We start from the raw sequence: 6,028 nt of genomic DNA on the forward strand, positions 1-6,028 counted from the left end.
CTGCTCGTGTGGCTCGCTACTGCTCGCGCTAAAAATCTATAGGTTTGCAAAGGACCTTGGTATCGGAGAACACTATATCATGATCACCCACAGCGTTGGAACAGTGGTCAGCCACGGCAGAAGAATTCGTTCTGCCGTGTTTCAAATCTGATTTGTGCTCGCGAATAGGTTATCATCAGAGATTTGTCCACAATGCAATTCAGATTTACAGACACAATTTCAACCGAGAAAAGATGGTTTCAAATTTAGCAATCATTGGAAAGATGTTCTAAATCATACCAAACATTAAACAAATTTTCAATGGTACAGTATATTTATCCCAGTAGTGACATACCAAACTTTCACAGCAGCTTATTTCCCGTCAAAACAACGTTTGTAAACTCCCCTCCCCCTCCCCCAAGTGTTAGGTGCTCTATCAGTACTTTATGCTAATTCCTTTGTCAAAGCATTTGGTTTCCTCCCACACAGCTTAAAGGACGCGACCTGGCTTGACTTTCTTAATTCCTACGCTGTCTTCGTGACAGCACGGTCCCTTCACCTGATGAAGGCCACTTGTGTTGTGGCTGAAACGTCGTGATTTTTGTTGTTTAATTTTTTCCTACGTGACTTTACCGAATAGAACCAAAGAGTATGGATCCTTGCAGTCACGAAAGCTTCAAATCTAGGATAGCGTGGTGGATTCCTCTTGGCGACATCCATACCGGAAATCTTAAAATTTGATTCGATTGAGCGTGATCAGGATAGCAGAGAATAAATTCCACACACCTGTGAAGATGTGGCGCAGCCTGAGTGAGGCCGAGTAAATCATGCACCTGCCGCAGCCTGAGTGAGGCCTGGCTGATCATGCACCTGGCGTAGCCTGAGTGAGGCCTAGTTAATCGTGCACGTGGCGCAGCCTGAGTGAGGCCTCGCTGATCGTGCACCTGGTGCAGCCTGATTGAGGCCGAGTTAATCATACACGTGGTGCAGCCTGAGGCCTAATTAATCGTGCACATGGCGCAGCCTGAGTGAGGCCTAGTAAATTGTGCACGTGAAACTGCCTGAGTGAGGCCTAGCTAATCGTGCACCTTGTCGAAGCCTGAGTGAGGCCTAGTAAATCATACACAAGGCGCAGCCAGCGTGAGGCTTAGTGGGTCATACACGTGGCGCGGCCTGAGTGAGGCCTGGTTGTGCACATGACACTGCCTGGGTGAGGCCTGGCGGGTCGTGCACCTGGCGCAGCCTGAGAGAGGCCTGGTTAATCATGCACAAGGCGCAGCCTGAGTGAGGCCTGGTTGACAGTGCACCTGGTGCAGCCTGAGTGAGGCCTAGTAAATCGTGCACCTGGCGCAGCCTGAGTGAGGCCTAGTTAAAAGTGCGACGGACCCCAAGCTGTGTTCCTGCCAAGGCAACATTGCGACGGACCCCAAGCTGTGTTCCTGGAAAACTTCACGGAGATCATCAATACGGCCAAGGGTCGTGAATGAAGAGTCCCCTGTGTGGGCTTCAGTGGGGCCGTCTGGTCGGGCAGCAGAGACATGAGAGGCCAAGAAACGACATTCCAGTCGTGGGCTGAGCTCAAGGAGGGCTAGCTCGAGCACCATCCTGCGGCGGGGAAAGGAGGTGGTGCAAGCGGTTCAGCCGGACCCACAACAGCCAAAAATCTGCTTTCCCTGTCTGGGGGGGGGGGGGGGGGGCGCTGTTCAACCTTAGCACATGGGCGAGAAGCCACGCATGTGTGACGAGTGCGGCAAGACGTTTTTCTCGCGCTTGGCCTACAAGTATATATTTTTTTATTTTCCGCTTGTGTGTTAATCTGTGTTTACCCCGGATATTTTAGAGATGGCAATTCTCCTGTTGTGTATCCTACTGCTGTCCCTCCCGGCCATATCTAGTGCCACACTCAACTCTACAAACAGCTACCCTCGTTACTTTGCATCCATACTTGTTGCTCGATTTGCCACTACACCTGCTAATGAAACAGCTCATAGACACTTCTACACTCCATCATTGTATCCTTTTAAACCCTATCTTTGACCCATTACTTCACCAGCACTCCTTCCAAACTTTATTCTGCTCTTATAAATAACACCATCTGCGAGCTACTGCTATTCGTCTAAGGTTCGCCGCTCTTCATCCTTTCACAGAAAATACTTGTGGAAACTATTAATTCTACTTTTCTTATTTCTGGGTGGTATTGAGCTTCATCCTGGACCAATTGAAAATAACTCGTATAATTCTGTAGATTTTTCTGGCAGGAAAGTTGTTGGTGTTCTACATGTCAACATCAGAGAGCTTGTGATTAAATTAAGTCAACTAAAACTAGAAGTGGCAAATCTTGACCCGGACATTTTTTGCCTAACAGAAAAAATGTTCACTACTGCCGTCAATGACTTGCAGATTGCGATTGACAACTACAACCTTTTTCGGCTTGACTGAGGATCTAAAGGAGGTAGAATTGCCATCTATGTTCGTAATACTATTGCATGTTCACTAGCTCACTCCTTGTTTAAAAAAATGTTGCTTTGAAGGTCTGGCTCTCAAAATAACTCTCCCAAATGATCAAGAGATTTTGATAGTGTCCTGCTATCGACCGCCTAGTGGGAAGGATATTGAAGCTGCATCTCTACTGAGAGAGCTTTTTGGGGGGCCTCCTTGAAGGTATAATATTTTTAGTGGGTTATTTAAATTGGAATTGGCTAAACCCGCCAGTCGTGGCCACAAATTTTGCAGATGAATTTAATCTTTTTCGATTAATAAATGTCCCCATAAGACCCAACCTAAAAAATCCGGGACAGTCATCTCTGCTTGACGTCCTATTTACAAATGCCCCTCACAATTTCACACTGACTGGTGTTCTGGGTAATAACCTTAGTGATCACTCCTTAATTTTTGGGGTGAGATCATCAGCAAGACCCAAAGCCTCACCTTAATTGGTTGAGAAGCACTCTATGAGACACTTCAGCACTCAGGCATGTACTAATAATGTGCTTCACTCGGATATTGACAAGGTCTGTGATATCCCCAACTTGACTACGGCTTGGGAGACCTTCAGGTACATGTTTCTCCAAATTCTTAACAAACATGCTCCGTTGGTTAGATTTAAAACTAAAGGCAACCGCCCACCATGGTTTGATCCTTTCATTACAAAGCTCATGAAAACTAGGGACAAGGCTTCGGCATGTGCTCAGAAAAGTAATTTGGTCAATGACTGGCTAGAACACAGGATTTTAAGGAATAGATGCGTTAAAAAAAATACGGCATGCAAAAATGCCTACTTTTCCTCTACTCTCCTGGAATCACATGGAAATGCCAGGAATTTCTGGAAAACAATCAAATGTATCGAAAAGGCATCCAAAACAGACAATCTGCCCGCTGAGCTTAACCGAAATGGGGATATTTTTTCAGATCCCAATAAAATAGTTGACAATTTTAACCTTCATTTTTCTGAAGCTGGTAATCTTTTTGATAATGTATTGGGAGTTATCCCTGCTCATGCAAATTCCTACACCTCTGTCCAAACATTAAACGAATTTAGTTTCCAGCCAATCCACGAAAGTAATGTTCTGAAACAACTGTCCTACCTCAAAGGGTCCTCTACCGGAGCAGATAGTATTCCCGTCTTTGCTCTAACTGTTGGTCACCTAATATACAAACCTATAGCCCATATTTTCAACCTGTCCATCAAAGAAGCATCAGTTCCTCTAGAATAGAAACATTCCTATGTCCGTCCACTTCACAAAGGGGGCCCTAAAGATGATCCAAATAACTACCGACCTATCTCAATTTTGTCCCCGTTGATGAAAATTTTTGAAAAATGATTGACCTACCAAATTAGCAATTTCCTGTCCACCAACAATCTACTATATATAAAACAATCTGGGTTCCAAAAAAAATACAGCACCACATCTGCTGCATTAGACTCTCTGAATCACATTTACAGTAGCCTTGATAATACTCAGTACTGTGCCTGTCTTTTTCTAGACCTGTCCAAAGCTTTTGATACAGCAGACCACAACACCCTGCTTTGTAAACTAAGTTGCCTCGGTTTTTCCGAAAACGCAGTAAAATGGTTACAAAATTACCCCTTTTCTCGCACCCAAACTGTATTCACAGATGGTTGGAGGTCAAATAGTGTTAAGATAAAAAGGGGTTCCACAGGGTTCCATCCTCGGCCCCCTTTTGTTCTCTCTTTATGTCAATAACTTGGGCACTGACCTGGATTATTCCAGGGTAAATCTTTTTGCAGATGACACGATACTGATTACTGCTGGCCGCTCTCCAGATGACGTGATTGCTAAGCTACAGGGTGATTTCATCAAAATACAACATCAGCTAGTTGCTCTTAAACTAGTCCTGAATACCTCCAAAACCAAGGTGCTATGCTTCTCACCAGGACTAAAGCAGGAAGTTATTTTTTCCCAATTACATTCCTTAAATAATTATCAAATGGAGCAAGTCAAGATCTATAAGTACTGTATTTTGGGGTCATCCTGGATTCAAAACTGAATATTGAAGATCACATTGATTATATTGGTAAAAAGACCAAAATAAAAATTGGTTTTCTGTATCAACACAAGCACTGCTTCCCCCCAATGTTCCGTTTGGGTTTGATAAAGCTACCATACTGCCTGTACTTGACTACTGTGACATCGTGTATAAATCATCCCAAAGTACTGTACTGAAGAAGCTTGATTCCATCTATCACTCGGTTTTAAGATTTACATTGAACTGCCCATATAGGACTCACCACTGTGATCTCTACATTGTATCAAACTTAACATATCTTAATGTTTGACTGCTTGTGCACCAGATCTTATTTATTCATGATGTACTTACAAAAAAATCTGCCGACTACCTGCTGGATCTCCTCTCTGTTTCAAAGAACAAATTTGACCTCAGGTCTTCGCTCATTTACCAGCTTCACATTCCCAATTGCCGTAAAAAACTGGAGGAAGGGCCTTTGCTATTCATGCCCCCAGGGGCTGGAATGCTATTGCCAATTAACTGCAACTTGAATCGCTACCAATGAGATCTTCTCTCAAAACTGCTCTAGAAGAGTTGTACACCCCTAGCTGCCACTGCTATTCATTGGCGTAAAATAAAATGTTTCGCTCCGGATGGCGCTGCAAAGTATTATCTGTATTTTGATTTAGCGTGCTGATCTTAAAGGTGCATTGAAAAATTTGACACTCCGACTGATGTTTCTGTTGTTCATGCAGCCAGCTATGGCTCTAGGATTTGGTGTTACATGTTATTTATGTAGTTTATTGTAAAAATTCGGTCACAGTCCCTGTGATCACTGTTACGTTGCAATTATGGCTTTATTTTTTTTTATAGATTTCGAATAGTTTTTTGGTTTGGACATGTTTGTTTGTTGTAGTACGGAGTTAGACTGATGGCCTTAATCTAAGTTTTCTTTTGGTTGTTATTGTTGTTGTTTGACTTATATCCCACTGGGATTTTTTGCACACAACATTGGTGTACGGTGCTTTTTTCAGGAATATTTTGCTATTTTTTCATGGATTTTCTGTTTGCACAGTCACATAGTCACTTTAAGATGTTTTCTTGTTCGTGTTTTTGTTTGTTGTAGTTGCACCCGATTTAAGAGCCGAATGGCTCACAGGGCTATACAAAATAAATAAACTGAAAACTGACTTCACGACATATATCAGGAAATCGATTCCGGTGTATTGATTCCTCTTGGCGAGATCCATACCCACAATGTCAATATTAAATTTCGTTTTAAAGCTTTCATGACTGCAGGATTCATCTTCTTGGTTCTTTCGGTAAATACACGTAGAATGGAAATAAAATAATAATACAAATAAAACGTAATAAAATTCTCACGACGCTTTGGCCACAACACAAGTAGCCTTCCTCAGGTGAAGAAACAGAACTGTCGGGAAGACAGCGCTTCAGTGAACACTGCCAAGCTTGGCAGCATCTTTTAAGCTGGGTGGGAGGAGCAGAGCGCCTTGACGAAGGAGTTTACATATCAACAGAAGAATTTAGCATTGAAGTAGCTGTGTTAATGTGTTGGATTAGC

Source organism: Petromyzon marinus, unplaced genomic scaffold (assembly GCF_048934315.1).
Source record: "Petromyzon marinus isolate PM22_M1 ecotype Great Lakes invasive population unplaced genomic scaffold, UKy_Petmar_22M1.pri1.0 PM_Scaffold_23, whole genome shotgun sequence".
Taxonomy (NCBI): domain Eukaryota; kingdom Metazoa; phylum Chordata; class Hyperoartia; order Petromyzontiformes; family Petromyzontidae; genus Petromyzon; species Petromyzon marinus.